At 43.4% G+C, this 18,280-nt stretch overlaps 1 long non-coding RNA gene across 2 annotated transcripts in view; it reads right to left on the bottom strand.

Moving 5' to 3' along the window:
* LOC117769741 overlaps positions 1–18,280 on the bottom strand; it is a 33,625-nt gene that overhangs the window by 9,237 nt on the left and 6,108 nt on the right. For both annotated transcript variants that reach the window (XR_004615307.1, XR_004615308.1), the window contains one exon: positions 12,799–12,868. This is a non-coding gene — a long non-coding RNA (uncharacterized LOC117769741). The remainder of the gene's footprint in view (positions 1–12,798; positions 12,869–18,280) is intronic.

Raw genomic sequence — 18,280 nt, 5'->3', positions numbered from 1 at the left:
GAAAGTGGCAGGGTCGATGGCTCCGCGGCATGGCTTCTGGCAGCGTCCCTCCCTTCCTGGCCCAGTGAAAGGGCAGGGATGGGGAGCCCTGTCTCTCAGCGCACTGATCAAGGGCCAGCCCTCCATTAGCCGTCGTCAGAGCTAAAGGTCAGCTAAGGCCAACGGATGGGTCCTGTGTGCGCGTCCTACGGAGTGACTCATTCTCACACCCGAGGAGTGAGCCCTTGTCGCTTGGGTCTGTGCTGCCCCCCCCCTGACTCCTGGTGGCCACATGAGGATGTCCGTACCTCTCAGAATAGCTACCCCCTCCCCGATGGGTTGATACATCCTGCAGACTACACTTGCTCGACTACCCCTCTATTTGTTTGATGTCAGCCACATTGTGCATTAAAGTTGCTTTTAGAGATATTACCACCTCCTGTCAAATTAAAAACAACCTCCCTTCTAATTTTCTCCAGCCGAAAAATGCTTGATAAATGAGCAGGCCCTGATTTGCACTGTTGATCACACAACAGAATTGCACCAAATTGCTCACCCAGAGAGCGTGCTCATCACTGAGTGACAAGTGCTGCCTGGTGTGGTTTACATTAATGCAGCCAGGCTGTGAAAGGGGATAATTGTGGTGCTAAATGCTGCAGAGGCTGACAGGATCCATTTCTTGACTTGTCAAGGGCAGCAGTGATAGAGAAGGTTACGCCAGGGTCCACACACACACACACACACAGAGCTAGATGAGCCGATCTGCACCAACATGCGTGCACACAACACGGGCACATCAACACACACGTATGCAGACAAAATCAGCCGCACTCCACATAGAGATGATTGTCTCTTTCCACTGTCAGGTTGTTTTTTTTCTTTCACTCCAGCCACGGAGACCTCATCCTGGGAAATTGAGCAATTTCTGATTGAAAACAATGCCGGTAATTAGAGCACTCACTATTTGTAACCACTTGGCATTGCATTAGCATGCAAAGCTGGCAGCCAGCTTATCTTGGGGAAAACGTTTGTTTCCTTAATTGCCCTCTTAGGACAAATGTGAAGGGGGTGGGTGGGGAAAGAGGAGAGTAAAATGTTAACGTGCTGCAGTAAGAATGGAGCCTGGTGTGTTGAGGGGATGTGACTCCCTGAACGCAGGGGTTAAACTCCACTAATAGGCTGCATACAACACACATGGGCACGCACACATGGGCACACACACACACACACGCACTCAGGATAGTAACAGTGGATCACTTATACACCCACATATGGGCACACGCTTGCATTGGCACATGGGCACATGGAGGCACAGACAAAAAGGCAACTATGATGAGCGCACACATTCCAGGACACGCACAGTTAGGCACAATTAACTCCATCGACATATACTGTAAAATTAGACATGCAGTAATTACAAGTATTCACCACACTAATGAATTAAATGGCCCTTTCTTTAAATACAGAATCCATGAAGTGGACAAGCTCTTCCTCTGTCCACTCGTGTGAATGAGAAATACTGTATATGTCAGAAATGCAGTTCACTGTTTAACTTTTTAAAAAATGATTCTCCATCCGCAGTCTCTAGTGGATTGAAAGTGTTCCCTCTTCCCCAAAGCTTCCACTTTATCTGAGTATTTCAAAATGATGAAACCGTAAATAGGTCAGTCCTCTGTCGTCCTTCTGTCCTTCGTATGACACATTTCTTATTGTTAGATGGGAGGCAGAGATGACGAGTGTGTCATATGAAATTCTGCATAGTGTTGGCGGCCATGTTTTCCCAAAGAGTGACGGACACGAGAAGCTTGAGACAATGTGATGAGAAGAAAACAAAAATATTTTTTATAGAATAATACATTATTTTATCAGACTTCTTTGAGTTCATGGCAGGAAGCAAATGTATCTTTTCCTTTTTGCAGAAGTGACTTGCTGCAGTAGTTAAAGAATAACTTGTTGGATCTCAGTGGACCAGAAAGTGAGACTTTCTTTCTTTCACCGAACACAGAGGAAACGTTGTGAAACTTTCTCTCACATATAAAGACACCAGCATATTTAACCTACTTTTAAAAACCATCTCTGCACATGGGAAACAAGTTTTCACAATATTTAGGAAAAATAAACTACTTTATGCTTTTGAATTCAAGTGTAAAACTACTCACAGTTTCCTGAAAATACATGTTTCAGCCATCACAACAAATTTAACATTAGTTAACAAAAGTGTTGTTGTGAAGCTCTTTTTCTAATAATGCAGCCACTGAGGATGTGGCTTGATATCTTGTATATTTATCTGTTGAGTGTAATTAGCCCTTCACTCAGTTCAAGGAGTGTGGTATTTTTCCCACACGTCTGATATGTTTAAAAGAAAAAAGACAGTAAGAAAATAATCTCGTGAAATAGAAGAAAGTGCGATGACCCGGTGGAGTGTTCTCCTCTTTGAAGAGGTGATTACCACATGTTGAAAGTCTTCTCTGCACAGTCTCATCTGCTTTCCCACAAACACGCACAAAGACGCACAATCAGTTCACATTACGCCAAATCAAAGTCAGACAGTCGCGGGTGTTTAGTCGATGTAAAGTCTAATAGAAACAATATTAGATTTAGTCCGGTGTGTTTGGACCATCCCCTCCTCCTTCCACTCTGTAGGTTAATTGTTTATTTCATCCAATATGACTTCAATACTGTTTACGCTCGATTAGTTTCCAGTTATGTGCCACAGAACAAATCAGATTTGATCTTAATTAAGATATGACAATAATTTGAAGGGTTTCATTTCTCCCCGTGTGCAACACAGGGTCAGTGGTCATGTGCACAATAATGAGTTTTAGTAAGTATTTTAATGTCAAAAACACGCGTCTGAATGCGCCTCAGTATCCTGCAGGTAATTTACTCTATAATAAAAATATCTGCAATTGAAAAATAAAAGTCAGCTCAGTTTTAATAGCAACAAATCTTTATCAAAAATAAGAATAAACTCGAAGTAATCTAACTGAGACAGTTGAGGCCGTTTTTGCAAACCCTCGTTTCCGTATGAAATAAAGTTCACATTTCTATAAACTGCGTAAAATGTGCGTAAAATCATCAGCATCCTCGGAGCTACAGGTGGATAAATAATGATGAGAACATCAGTGTGTTTGTGGGCCTGCGGGCCTTCTCCTGCTCCACAGCAACTCATTAAAAAAATCCACATTAAAACACTTTATTCATTATTTCCCAACAGCTTTATCACAGCCACTAAAACGATAAAAGGGTCACAGTGTTTAGAAGCATATGTGTTAATGATGTCCGATGAAATAAATAACTTTTTTCCTCCGAGATAGTTTCTTATTCTCGACGAGGAGAAAGTGAAAGTTTTTCAGATAATAATAAAAAGTAAGGACGGAACTTCATCCCCCTCTCATCCAGTTTGCGTAAAATTTAAATTAAAGACACAGAATCGGAGGTGGCATCAAAATAAAATCACCTGACGAGGATGAGAGACGAGTGGCCGCGAGCCACATCCTCCCATCCTCCTCCCATCCTCCTCTCATCCTCCTTTCTTCCTCCTCTCATCCTCTGATATTAAGATGAAATACGTTTTAATTGGCTGCAGCCGTTTGTCAGTTATTTGGCTTAATTGATGCAAACTGCTGCGGTATTAACAAATATGTGCAAATGTTTGTGTTTACACCTTGAAATACAGCGAGCCGGGTGCGGACCCTGAGAGTGCGTGTGCGCGCACCATTTCCCTGGTCATTTAAAAAAACAAAACACTTCAATCAATCAATCTGCAAATGATTTCTGATTCGGTGATGAAAGGTTTTCATCCCTGTCTGTGCGTCAGAAGTTGAAATGCTGGACTTGAGATGTGATGAGGAGTTTGAGGCGTGTTTCTGGAGACTGGGGCTGAATTCTCTGTTTATTTAGCATTTGATAAAAACCCAACAGGAGCCGCACCAACACGGTGATGACTGATCCCCTCAGATCAGCTCCGGCTGCAGGTCCGGGGAATGTAAGACTTCCTGAAAGTTGTGAGCGCCAGACTGGCTTTGGGAGATCTGAATCAGGGTCCGTGTGTGTACACACCATGTCCAACAAAAGCAGGGGCTAATCCACCTAATTTACACAATGCACAGGGCCCTGTTTACATGGGATAGAGCCTCACTGGGCCCCTGCCTCGTCTCCCCCTGTATCTCACACCGGCCTGAGGTGCACACGTTGATCCTCTCCCTCAGTCTCATGTGCGAATAAAAGGTGAATGAGCACGATCGTAAAAAATCTGCAACATAACAAAGCAGGAAAATGTAAATATAAAGAAGAAAAAAGATTATTTCATTTAAAAGGCAAAATCTTTGTCTGTTTTCAGATTTTTCATGGAGATATATTATAAACCATGTTAGTTGTAGATTTTATTTACCAAATTTATGTCAGAAATGTTGGAAAAAATGTCCAAAGTTGATCTACATTTATTTATTAGACTCATATGAGAATCATGCATCGACTCCGTGGAAGCAAGTCAAGTTTTTGTTTATGTATTTAGACAGAAATAACTGGATGGTAACGGATATCATAAATGTGGAATTACTGGGCTCAGGCCTTATTCATAAAAACAAATTTAAAGACAAACACCTGAACGCCTCACACAGACCAGCAAAATGCTGAATTTGCACAAAGGAAGACAAATCTCAATTCATCATTTTACATGAAAGTCTTTAAAGTGATAATGGTGTAATTTATCAAACCCAGTTTAATGTTAGTGGCAATTTTCTGGAAATATTCCCATCTGCTGCTGAAATAAATGTTTTTTTCTTTTCTAATGTGCTTCCACCCCCCCACAGTTTAACAATGGTGTTTGTTCCACAACAAACCGAAAACTACTTGGGCCCGAAATTATTCCGCATCTTTCCACAATGTTCTCCCCCGCATTTTAAATATGTAGGCCAAATAAAAACACATATCATGAAATGTAGTGTGGTCAGGTTTTCTTTCGCATGGGACTATTTTTACAAAGGATTTTGTTCTTAATATTTATTCAACACACACACACACACGCACGCACGAAACAAATAATAGTGACTGAATTCATATTCAGACACAGAACCTTTTTTTATTTTCCATATAAAAACCACTCCAGTGTCCAATAAACCGCAGGGAGGGGCTAAAGAAGGAGGCCAAATGTTTCTAGATTATTTTCTGTCTCCTTTTCGTTTTGGAGGCATCGTGTTCGAAAAGGGGCCTCTAACGTAAAATAAATTAAATAATAATAATGTCAATGTAACTAAAGAAAGATGCATTTGAACAAGACGCTTCAGGGAGCAACACTAAATAAAGCATGATCTTATTTTATTAGACTATTATAGGCGATAAATCAAGAGACCTGGCAGCTGAGATGATTAATTACTTTCATTAGCGTCGTATATCTGCTGTTTTTTTCAACTAAGACACCTTTATATCCTCCCTGTCTGTCTGTACGTTTGTTTTACTGTTTCCATATAATTAGGTTTTTATTTTTTATTTCTTTCAGAAGAGGTTAGCGGTGGTAGGGGGTGGCTGGGGGGTGCGGTGGTGGGGGGGGGGGGGGGGAGGGTTTGGGTAATTACTTTGGCACAAGCAGGTAAATTCCGCCGCTAAATTGAAATATTCCGCTTTAATCCTCCTTAAATCCTGGAATTCTCAGGAGTCAAACGCGGAGCTGCGGCTGCGCGTTCAGGTGAGAGCGCACGTCGCAGTGGGGGGGGGGGGGCGCGGGCGCATATGTGTGTGTGTGTGTGTGTGTGTGTGTGTGTGAGTGAGAGAGAGAGAGAGGGGGGGGGGGGGGGTCTCATCGCGCCATCATGAGCATAAAACGAGATTACTAGATCTTTATCACCCCCCCCCCCCCCCCCCCCCCCCCCCCCATCCCCACTACCTCACCCACCAACCCACCACCCCCACTGAACTGCAACTCCACCACCTTATGTGCAGATATACAAGGGGAGTTGTTGCATAACAAGCAGAACATGAACAGCAAGTTTTTTATTTTTGACTCGAATGAATAAGTCATAAACGAACTTCCCTGGGAGTGAGATTGTTTATGTCAATGAATCAGGATCTGCATTCTCGATATCTTTATTTAGCTTATTGGGCTCTTCCGCATGCCGAAGTGTCCTTGGGCAAGATACTGAATCCCAATATTGCCCCTTCTCATAGAGAAAGTGATGCACATGGAAGTATGAATGCGTGTGAAAGGCAGAAAGCTGTACTGTAAAGCACTTGAGGGTCACCAAGACAAGAAAAGTGCAACATAAATACAGACCATTTATCATTTACAACTCCAGAGCATCAGTAGCGTAAAGAAAATCAGTGAAAGATCAGATCTAAATCCACAGATAACAACACAACATGTTCGAGTTGATTTGCAGAAAAGAGAGCTGCTTAGTCAAGTGACAGGAACTGATTTATTTGTTTTAAAAAGTCATGAATAAACTTCCCTGCGTGTTTTCCTTCAACAAAAGAGCAAGTGAGCTGGTTTATGCAAATGAACCAGGAGGTGCAGTCTTGATATCTTTGCTTTGCTCGTTGCAGAGGAGCTTTCTAACATTTGCCACATATTCAAAAATAACCACCCAAAGAGGAAAAATGAATTCCAGTGATGCGGCTCCACACGAAATCTGACCTGTGATTTGTGAAGTTACTTTCAAGGGCAAAAAAAAAGGTGTTTATTATATATTCTGCAAACTCTGCAAATTGCGCTGCTTAGAATGTTCTGCGTGTTGTGTCATGTTTGATTTCAACATATTGATTTGCCTCAGTCGGTGCTAATAAGAGAGCTGCTTAGTCAAGTGACAGAAAGTGAATTAATTCTTTAAATAAGTCATAAATAAACTTCCCTGCATGTTTTCCTTCAACAAAAGAGCCAGTGAGCTTGTTTATGTTAATGAGTCAGGACATGTACCCCTGATATCTTTGTTTTGCTCATTATTGAACATTTGCCACATATTAAAATAAAATTTTCTTCTTAATACATATGACTGATCACATCTAAAATCTCCATGCCAGGTTTGTTTTTTTCTTTCCCAGTCTCTTTTACAGGAGTGAAATTTCTGCTTGTCACGATGCCGCCTCAATTTACCTTTTTCCTGTATCTTTAATTTCTAGTCTCCAGGAATGAAAGGCTGAGCCTCAGCTCTGGCAGCTCCCATGTCAGTCTTTGCAGGAGTGGGTGACAGAGAACAGCAGAGGCAGATCGCGTGCTAAAATCGCATCGCTAGAGACCCCACATCAAAGCAGACCAAACCTCATATCGAGTGAACTTTTTAAGCCAGAAAGACTGCGTGACATCAGAGCACCTAAAATGTGACTGTCATGTTTTTTTCCCCTCCAAACTTAGCTGAACGCTGCCTCAAAGGCTGGAGGAGTGTTCAGTGGCAAGCTCTGTTCAAACGTGCACAACTAAGATTAGCAGTCTTTGTCTTACCGGAGCCTCAAAGACCAATTAGATTGAGAGATCGGTAAAGACGAATTTGTCAAAAATAAGTTGATAGATATCACTTTGGCAGCGAGCAGACATGGCTGGGGATTTCACTCAAGCGCAGCCATTGACAAGGCACTGTCAGAAAATGTGTCATCTCCAGCAGACCTGCCAGTTGACAAGGATGCAGCTTGGGATTGAGGCTGATCAATTCCCAAACTGCCAGCGAGGCGCGGCTCTGATAGTGGCACTTTATTTTGTAGAGTAAAAAAAAAAAAAAAGGTACTGTTTTTTTGTTGTTGTTATATTGTCAACTTTATATTTGCATCACAGGGCGGCAGCATCCCAAGACGCAGAAGTGAGAGGGTGTGTGCAGCAGATTTTAGATTGAAAAAACAGGGAGTCATATTTATCTGAGGTTTCAAAACTTCGACCTTCCCACATTCATGCTTTGGACACACTCACGGAAGTGGCGCACAGAGCACATGTCTGGTTTTGTTGTTTAATGTTCGCCAATTCCACACATCTAATACTTGGGCTTGTCTTCGGCCACTATTTCTAAAGTGAAATCTGATACTCAAAGCACTTTCCTCTTCAAAGTAGCCTCCTGTTGTGCTTTGTGACCACAATAGTGTCAATCTCATACTTTCAAACCCTCATCCCTGTGTCAGCGTTGAGTAGCTGTCTATATACGTCTCCGAAAAGACTTGAGGCTTTGATGGCTGCTCCGAAAACAGTTGGGAACATTATGACAAAATCCAGTGTGGAAAAATAAATGCTATTGATGTGGCTGCACACGAAATCTGACCGGTGATTTGTGAAATTGCTTCCACAAGCACAATATTGTGTCTGATTGTTACGACAGCTCAGAAACATTAGTGTGCAACCTCAGAAGCAGCTATAGGAAGGAGACTCCCCCATCAGCTGTGAATCACACATCGCGTCTACGACTCCAGAGCGTCTGTAGCGCAAAGAAAAAACTCCAAAAGATCATCTCTGAATCCACAGATAGCAACGCAGCACTTCACTGCTCGCTGGGCTGCTCAGAATGTGTCATGTTCACAATCAACATATTGATTTGCCTCAGTTAGCGGTGAAAAGAGAACTGCTTTGATCAGGCAGTCCAGTGACAGAAAGTGAATTCATTGTTTAAATCAGCGAAAAATACCAAACATTTGTTGGTTCCAGATGTTCACATGTGAGCGTTCGCTGCGTTTTCTTTGTTCATTTGATTTAAAAATCAAAGACTTTCAGGTTTGTGGACTGGCGGTCAGACTAAACAAGCAATTTAACAACTTGGAATGGCTTTTTTTCCCCCAGAAATGTCGAACATTTCGTAGAATAACAATCAATTAAAGGACAAAAATCAACAGATGAAACTAGAGAAAAGTCTTAACCTACCCTGGTGATGCATTATACTGTAATTCTGTCTGACATGAATGTTTTTCTAATTAAATTTCTAGCATCATGCACTCTTGTTTTCACTGATACAATGGTGGAAGATGTGAGCATTGTGGACATGTTAGACAGAAAAGCTCTTAGTGTTGTCCTAAACAAGAGCCATTTGAAAAGATGCGTTTGAAGCCACGCCAAGTGATTGGGAATAATCAAATGACAATAATCAGATGAAAAGAGAGGCAATCTCAATAAACTTTGTCATTCAACCATTCAAGGTTCAATCATATCAGAGGTGTTTTGCATAACTATGAGACCCGGGTTCTAATCCTCAAAGGGTTTTGGCGCGACGTGGCTTTGCACTGTAGTCATTCAAGGTCGCAACCCGGTAGGAAATATGGGCTGCCATAGCAACACAAAGATGGCCTCTAAAGGCTTAGCATAATTCTTCCCTAATAGAAAAATAACAGCGGCAAATCCTGTCCTTAGTGAACTGGCTTATTTGACAGAGGCAGACTCCCACCTGTGAAGCACATAGTCACCACACCAACGCGCTAAGACGACGATAAGATGAAAAAGAGCCCATCTCTGGATGGGGATGGGCGGCCAAAGCTCAAGCCAAATTCTTTCTCTTCTCTGAAGCTGAAAACAACCCACAGTGTGTCTCTGGCCAGCTTTAGCTTTTTTTTTTTATTGAAGCTGGACAATATGAGCTGCCAAATGAATCATACTCTCTACATAGTACTTAACTCTGAACTGCTTAAGCCATACACTGAGAAAACCCCGTTGGCAGGAGAGAAAAAGGCCTATAGCATCAACTCTCAGCTTGTGAATTGTTAATTTTTTTACCTCCTTCTTGAAATTATTTAAACGCGAGAAGAGTTGCTGGACGCTTGGGCTGTTTGTGTAGAATCCAACGTGCATTTTAACTGATTTAATTTGAACTTATTGTAATAATGACACATCTTTGTACATAGTTATCAGCTGGCATGTACAGGCCTTCAGTGTCAATGTGGAACGTTATGTCCTGTACCTCTATTTCCACTTCTGGGGGGGTGACCCTCCTCATAAGGGTCAGTCTCCTGCTTCACCTCTGGCCTCTCTATTGTTGTGTTCCTTGGAAGAGAGGCTGCGGCGTTGTATTTCGCTTGGTTTGTCAGACTAAACAGGAATCGCCTCCAACGACGTTCATGGCCGGGGCCTTTTCTTTCAAATAAATCCCAACGCAGACATCACCAAACAGGTTACACACGCATCTGATGGAGTGACACCAGCGTCAGTGTTTACAGGATGTTCTAGTGGCAGTACTACGGCACCAGGATGTTCCAAACCCTGCCTGGTAACTGTCCTCTCCACCCTCTGATTGTGATCACAAAATATGTGATCCCCCCCCCCACCACCGCTACCCCTCCTCCCACTTTGTTGCCAGGTACCACAGAGATGGATTCTTGTCACTGTGTGAGTTGCATCAGGATGATGAGCGCCGGGGAGCGAATAAATTACCCGGCACACTTTAGAGTGGGAGGCGTGTAAGTATCAGCCGCCACAGCAGTGGATCGCTCTCTGCGTATGGAATCGCTAATGAGGAGCGATATCCAGCGATGTTGCAGCCGCGGTGATCAGGCTAAAATCAAAGGCTTTATGAAGTCATTACTGTCAAAGCTAGCTCCCCGAAAAAACCAAATGATTGCCCGACACGGGTTTCTGTAAAAGGTATATGGTGCTGTTGTGTTCCACGTGATGGCTGCAGAGAGAAAGAGAGTGAGGTGGCGTTGAGGGATGGCGTGCTTCCTCTGCAACTGAGTCAGCCATTTTTATCCTGACTGGATTTCTGTTTATTCACTACATTCAGCAGCTAGCGCCTCATTGTGCGGCTCAGACGCTGCATCTTTCCTGTCAGTATCCCACTATAGATGCCAGCCACTTGTCTTATTCAGCTGCGTTTTTAAAGCGTATTCCAGCCAGCCAGGATCAGTCCTGCTGTATCCCGCTCCTGACTGTGTATAATCTCATCATCGTCGCTGCTGTTTTCCTGCTTCGTGACGTTCAAGAGCTCCTAGTTGAGATGACAGAGCAGAACTGAAAGGAAGATTATTATTATATCATAATGTCCTTACTGCTCAGGGCGGCCAAAGCCACATGTTCTCGTCTTGCTGTTACCTAACCGCTGTATCAATACAAGAATCACTTAAAGGCTAAAACCATTCTCGGATTAATATCTTAATTTCATTGAGGATGAATTCTCGCTATCTTAACATGTGCTACATGTGCTTGCGATAACCATAGGAGTGATGTATTAGTGCACTAAAGGGACGTTTTTCTCATGCAAATGAGCGCTCCCCAGCTTTCTTTTCTTATCAGTTCATCTTTTTGCTGTTGGGCAAATATGCAAAATTCATTTATTAGTATTCTTTCCCTCCCATTATTTTAAGACTTATTTCATTCCAAAATACCGCCATTAAAAACAATACCTTCTCCTTTGTGCTTTTACACCTTGAAATTCGGCTATCGCTACCTTTGGCAATGAAAATCTGTTCATTGGATTCTGTACATTCCCGCGGCTTGCCTATATTACGCATTGATTCACAGTGGTGGCCGCACATTAAATGGGCAATGACTTTCATAATGGTTGTGTGAGGGACTGAATTTGTTTTACTGCAGAGCCTCGGTGGCTCTGTGAGTAGCAGAGCGGAGTAATTAAATCAACAATATATGGACGGATGTCCGAGGAAAGGCCGGACTCGGCTCCCTGAGGGGAATCCCACTGAACGTCTGCCTGTAAGCCTCCTGTTTCGCACTCTTTTGCAGGGCACCTTTCTACATCAAAGCTTGCTCAGCACCATGTCTCAAAGTACCACATCTCCAGGAAAGAATGGCCTCTGCTGAGATATGGACACCTCTGGCCTCATTTAACGTGCACGGCCCCCTCCCCCTCCCCGGGCATGAATTCGAGGATAGAGTGGCTCTATCTGACGAGATCACACAGAGAGGTGCGGGAACTTAAAGGCAAAGAGTTACCATGCATCCTACCAGGAGTCTCAAAAGGGTTCTATTAAATCACGTTCAATATGCCGGTCAGGGCTTTCAAAGTGCTGCACACCCTCCAGCCCTGGAAAACTCAAAGGGCATCAGTGCACATTCAGTAAGGGGAATCTGGCCCCCATTAATATAATGAGTCCAGGGTATTAGTATGCCAAAGCCAGTTGTGAAGTCTCCCCTTTTTTCATCTCTGGTGGAGTTTTCAGGATGGATCCACCAACTTGGGAGTGACAAAGCTGTGCTGGGAACGAGGTGTGCTCATCTAATCTGAGATCAGTTTCCAGCCGTCAGTCCTCGGAGGGCAATTTCCAGTGGTGAAGACGTCTGTGAGTGAGCTGGAGATCCCGCTGAAGAATGCAGAGTGGCACATTTTACTGTCACCAGGAGAACTTTGCTGTCTCTCTATCATGATTGCATCCTCAGAAAACACACGCCAAACTATGGGCAGGGGATTGGTGCTTGGATACATATTTGCATAACATATTTGGAAACATGCTGTGGTCATTATAGCACTGTGAGTTTTCTTTTTCTTTTTTTCATTCACATCTTGTCTAGACTCACTTCACAGTTAATTAGCTTGGTAAACAGGAGCGCTGCTTTGTAAAGCTCTAACACCTGACTTAAAGGAGAACGCACAGCCTGGCGCTATACAGTGAGCTGACACGCAACTGACAGTCACCTGTAAGAGATTACAGAGACAGCGGAGTTTGCCAGGGCCTGTCAACCAGGAAGTAGCAGCTGCTGGAGCTAATTAAAAGCAAAGTAACATGGTAACATAGCCGAGCTCAGGGCTACATCAAACACTCCTCTTCATGCCAGTCTGGAGTCTCATCTCTGGGATGTGGAGGCCCTCTGTGACCTGTGCCGGCAGCCTGCTGGGCTCCAGGGCTGACCCGCGAGCTGAGGGGTGAACCAGCGTGGGTCAGGATCACTGTGGGGTGCACCTGGACCAGACTTACCTGCGTCTGTGTATCTGCATACCGAAATGTGACCATGCGGGCGCGTGGGCGCGGGTACGTGGACTCTGACCTGCACAACAAAGAGAAAGAGAGAGGCCTGGGTGAGAGGTCAGCAGCAGAGAGGAGGCTCAGAGAAAACACACGTAGGACGCATTGGCTAAACACGATCAGAGGGACACATGTGGGCTGAGGCAGAACCAGATGCCCTCAGATGTCCCGATGAAACATAAAACCAATGTAAACACGTCGCCTCCGCGTGGATCTTACTTCGGTTATGCATAATTCAGCGATAAGCTTCAATTAGGAGTCAATAATGCTGCGTTTATCAGGTCATCTCTGATAAGAAATATTACATTTGCCCACTTACAAATTAAAAAGCCCTTCCAGATTACCATCTCTCAAAATAACACTGAGCTCAGCCGTAATGAGCGCTCTCACGGAACAAAAGTACCTGAAGCCCACTGAGGGAAGGTTGTTCCAGCCAATATTTATAGACATGTGATAAAAGAAAAAGATAAAAGAACAGATAGTTGACTCTCTCCCATCGGTCTGTTTCTTCTCAGAATCTGTATGTCAGCCGCAGAGCTTGTGTGTATCTAACCAGAAGAAACATATCCAAACAAATCTCTTATGAAACTTACGCTCAGATGCAGTCTAAGCGGGTAATAAACCAGAAAAAATAATGGAAATAATTTTATCCCATAATAGAAAATATTTTTTTGACCTCAGCCAAATTCCTTCCCTTAATTATGAGTCAATCCACCGATGCGTCTGCGTGAATGAGCAGCAATTTCTCTGCGTTTCAATTTTCATCACTTTCTGTTTTCCTGTTTACTCACTTAAAAGTAATTTAGAAGGATATTTAACAGCATGACGAGCACAATCACAAATAGGTGACGGTTGCAGGGCTGATTCAACGTTGACTCTAAAAGGAGTGTGGCAGAAGGGTGTGGGCGTCGTCTGTGTGCAGTGATCTGGCCCCTGTGAGGTGGACGGCTCCGTGTGCCGCGGCTCTCGGGGCCGGCCCTGCTGCCATATCTGGGAAGATATCTGCAGTACGGCACCATGGTGGGTCTCCCCAGGGAGCCACGCGGCAGCACATGGGCCACCTGAAGCAGGTCTCTGTCTCCACCTGCTACACAGAGCACTGACACAACATCACGCGGGGCTACATGTAGGCCGGCCCGTCTGCAGGCATGTCACTGTCAGCCGAGACACATACCAATTTGCCACTGGGCTTGGGAGGTGAATACGGCACAAATATGCAGACAGCGTGTTCGAAACTGCACTAAATTTTCACAATAGTGGCGAAAACACTTCACAATAGTGGCGAAAACTTCAATGAAGCCCACTGGATGTTTCGCGTGCCTGCCGAGTCGTGGGCCGGAAGAAAATGAGAAAGTCCTTGACTGGATTTTGAGGGCCTTATATTAGTCTGCCACCGTGGGCAGCCCAGGTTCTCTTGTTGTGTAAAATAGAGTGAAGGCAACTTTCCGCTTCACGTCATTATGGCTTCATGCTCTGAGTGACTGGCTGTGAGGGTCTGACTGCTGTGTTCTTTCAGCAGCGGTCGTGTGGTCTCAATCTCTTTACACCTTTCACTGCCAGGCTCCTCTCGACCAGGCCTCCCCGAACTGTGTAATCAGCAGATGTCTTTATAGAGCAGCCCACTGCCACACCCTGCATTCTTTTGCCAATTTCATTTTTTGGCAATGTACAATTTTTTCTTTTCTTTCAGATTCTTCTTATTCCTTCGAGCTCAGCAGCCATGTTGAATCGGAACTTAATGTGCCCCCAAGGTTACAAAAGCCGCTTCATTCAGCAGTTTGAATTAAAACGCCTGAGCGATATATCCACAATGTACTTAGATTAGTCCATTCAATACCTGCACAGACCTGCTGATTTAAACAAACTGACGCGGAGCAATTCAACAGAATCCTTCGCCCTTCACACTAAAGACAAAGTCACACCAGCGGAGCAGTTTTCCACCGTCACCAGAGCGGGAAGATTTTCAGGAAAATGACTCACTGATAATATTTTGGCTGCAAAACAAGGTCACCTAAAATACTTTACACACAAAACAAGACACACCCACAGCAGGAAGACAAATTATGCTGAGCTCTGTCATTAAAAGGCATCACAGAATAACCAACAGGAGGTAAATACAGAAAATCAACAAATCTCCAGTGCACTGTGTTAATAAGAAGCTCGGGTTTAGTTTGGTCTGTAAACACCCTCATTATGTCAAAAACTACAAAATGTACAATAATTAGAAATTTATTTAACAGTAACATTTGAGATATTGTACTAAAATTATTAAAAAAAATTCTTACCCTTAATGCCTGTCTCCACTATGATGAAATAGACATCATAATCATACGTGTTTAACTTTAGCTTTTCTGAAATTTCATTCTTCTTCTTATATCTTATTCCACTAAATGTCAGAGGGAAATATTGGCCTTTTTATATCATTGCATTTATCTGACAGTTTCATCTGCTAGGGAGCTTTTAGAAAAATATTTTAATTATTATACAAAAAAAACCTATAATGAGTTTGAAGGGTCATTAATAAGGATTAAGCTACGCTAACAATATTTAAGTATAGTTAAAATTAGCTAAAAAAAATCGTAACCGGTTACAACACTGCATTACTTTGTGTGAGTGGTTATCATAACAACTATAATAGTATGAAACAGCAATATGATCCCGACAAAGGCCGCCTTATAAATATTTCTACTTTTGATAAATACTTTTGGCTTCACACACTTCTGCGCAGAAGCGGTGCAAAACTTTTACTTTCAAAACTATCTCTACAGTGCAGTTTCCCAACTTTAACTTCAGCAAAGAACACAACCAGCCTACTTCTGTCTCTGCGAAAGTCAAAGACTGTTTTCGCAAAACTAACTTTTCCCGGACTGAGCATCGGCCATCAACACAGCCTCGCTCCATCCTTTGTGGGCATGTGGAAACATGTATTGTCAGGACCACGAGCACCACCCTGGGCACAGTCAGGGCACCACCATGCCAGTGTTCTTTGTCTGTCGCCATATTCAATATTGCTGCAGAAGGTGGCAGACTTGATGGGGATTGGGTTCTCGTGAATTGAGCTGTCAAAATTAACAGCATTTCTGGTTTGAATAAAAAGGCAAACTGGGTCACACGCTGAGGCAACAACTAAGACCCAAGAGGGACGCCATGATGTTTGGCGCCGAGAAAATTCTTCATTACTCCATGTTATCACATATGACGGGATATATTCAAATCTTTCGTCAAGTCGGAAATGACCTGGCAGTTACTGCAACTAATTATTTCACATAATTGTGTTATGTTAAGAGAAATATAAAAGTGTTGATACTTCTGTCACTTACTCCTTAATGTCTAACCTGACCTTTGCAAGCGATCCTGTTAATGACAACTCCATGAATTCACTTTTTATTAATTGGCGCCATTGCGAGGTTAATGACCCCGAGACTGTATGTGTCTGAGGTGTGTGTGTGTGTGTGTGTGTGTGAGTGTGTGTGAGTGTGATCCAGGTATTACAGATTTTTGGGGGGGAAATGTCTCCCTTATAGGGACAAAAAGAAAGTCGCCATAACGTAAATCTCAACATTTTAAGGTGAAGACTAATATTAGCGTAAGGGTTAGCATAAAGCGAGTAGTTAGGGTTAAAATTTGAGTCTATTGGAAATGAATGTCCTAAGTCAATGCAATGTCCTCTGAAGTCAAGGAGACAAGACTGTGTGTGTCAGTGTGTGTGTGTGTGTGTGTGTGTGTGTGTGTGTGTGTGTGTGTGTGTGTGTGTGTGTGCGTCTCATAAGTGGCAATGTTAGACTTGTGCACTTGGCAAGCTATTTTTTTTCTTTCCCGCTCCATTTGGTGACAGATCGGGTCTAAATAACATTATATCTTCACAGTTGTGACTCACGCGCCTCAGCGCTACAACGTCAGGGTGAGGTTTCACACTTCACATGAGGACGAAGGAGGACCAGGTCGCCTCGCTCCATCTTTTAGTTTATCACTTTGTGCTGGGACTGAATGAACCAGTCGCTCAGTCCACTGTGCACCAACCAAACCATTCTGTCTCCTCATCTCCTCACTGGTATATAACCACAACACCACTACAGTTTCTGGTAATAATACTGAGACCACCTGCAGCACTGTTCCTAAGATACTTTGCTAAAATGTTGAAAAGGCTTTAAAATATGAAAACAATAAGCCGCAAATAGTTTGACAAAAAACAAAAGTTAGTTTAAGTTGTGATGTACGTTAAATTCAGCAACTCAGGTGACCGTAACTACGGGTTAGCTTCCATGCCCACAACAGCGCTACACTTTTCAGCGTGGCTTTGGATTTTTCTGCTGGTGTCCTCACTGATCCCCAGGTAGGAGGGCGTGCAGGGGGGGGGGGGATAGGGGCTGCGTTTTGCTAATATCAACGCTGCTCCTCCAACATTAACGTTGCACTAAGTCTTTGAAACCTGTGCACGTTACTGTCGGCCCTGCCCCCCTCATCAGCCATGTTTGTTTTTGATGGTGTTGTGCTAAAGGCTAACTGCTATACAGCACCTCCTGGTGCTGCCCTGGAGGAAACTTTGTTTTTCTTCCTTTGGAATAAAGGATGCACAAATTGTAAGGTAAACCAAAACTGAGCTTTTTTTTTTTTTGCATTTGTGAAATTTGTATTATATTGTTCTTTTTTTTTCATGATTTAAGAAAATGGTGTGAACTTGTAATGTTATTGCTGAAGGGATCCAGGTTGTGTGTGAATATGGGGCCTTGAAGATGTGAGGATTTGGGCTGATGATTGTGTTTGTGTCCAAAGATCAACTTCACACACTCCACAGGTAACATCCTGCTCTCTACTGTTGCCCTTTAACTTTTCTCTTTTTCCGCTGAAACCTGACTATATGGCAGAAGAAGTATTAACTGGGACACGTCTTTTTTAAGCTTTAAGTGTGGAGTACTTGTTGACCACCAGAGATCCACTGCAGTGTGGCCCCTGTGCTCTAAAGCTTTGCTTACGCTCCGCTTTGGCACACTTGTTCTGTCCTGAGCTGCCTGTCCTTCAAATCCAGGGCTTAGTATGAGTTGGGGCACAAGAGGAGGGATAAGGGCTGTCACTGCTGCTGCTGGGGTGCCCACACCAGCAGTGCGTAGAAACTAATAAAGACACACACTGGCAGGACCCCGTCGTCCAAGCAATGAGATGTCACCATAAACAAGCTGCAGGAAGTTGGCAGTCAACTTCCTGGTTATATAATGCTGACCCATTTTTACTGCAGGGAAGATTTTAGGTCCCACTCACGTGTGCAGGACGAATCTAAATTGTGTGAAACCGAAATGGGAGTAAGATTCGTTGGTTTTTACATTCAGGTGCAATTTGTTATTCTCTTTGTAGCAACAATGTGATTTTAAAAACCTGAAGCTAAAGGTGACTGAGATGTCCTCACTGTGTCGGTAGCAATTGCTCGTTTAAATCCGGC

Source organism: Hippoglossus hippoglossus, chromosome 10, assembly GCF_009819705.1.
Source record: "Hippoglossus hippoglossus isolate fHipHip1 chromosome 10, fHipHip1.pri, whole genome shotgun sequence".
NCBI classification, from domain to species: Eukaryota; Metazoa; Chordata; class Actinopteri; order Pleuronectiformes; family Pleuronectidae; genus Hippoglossus; species Hippoglossus hippoglossus.
Note: the sequence above shows the minus strand (reverse complement) of the source record. Positions and strands in the feature narration are given on the sequence as shown.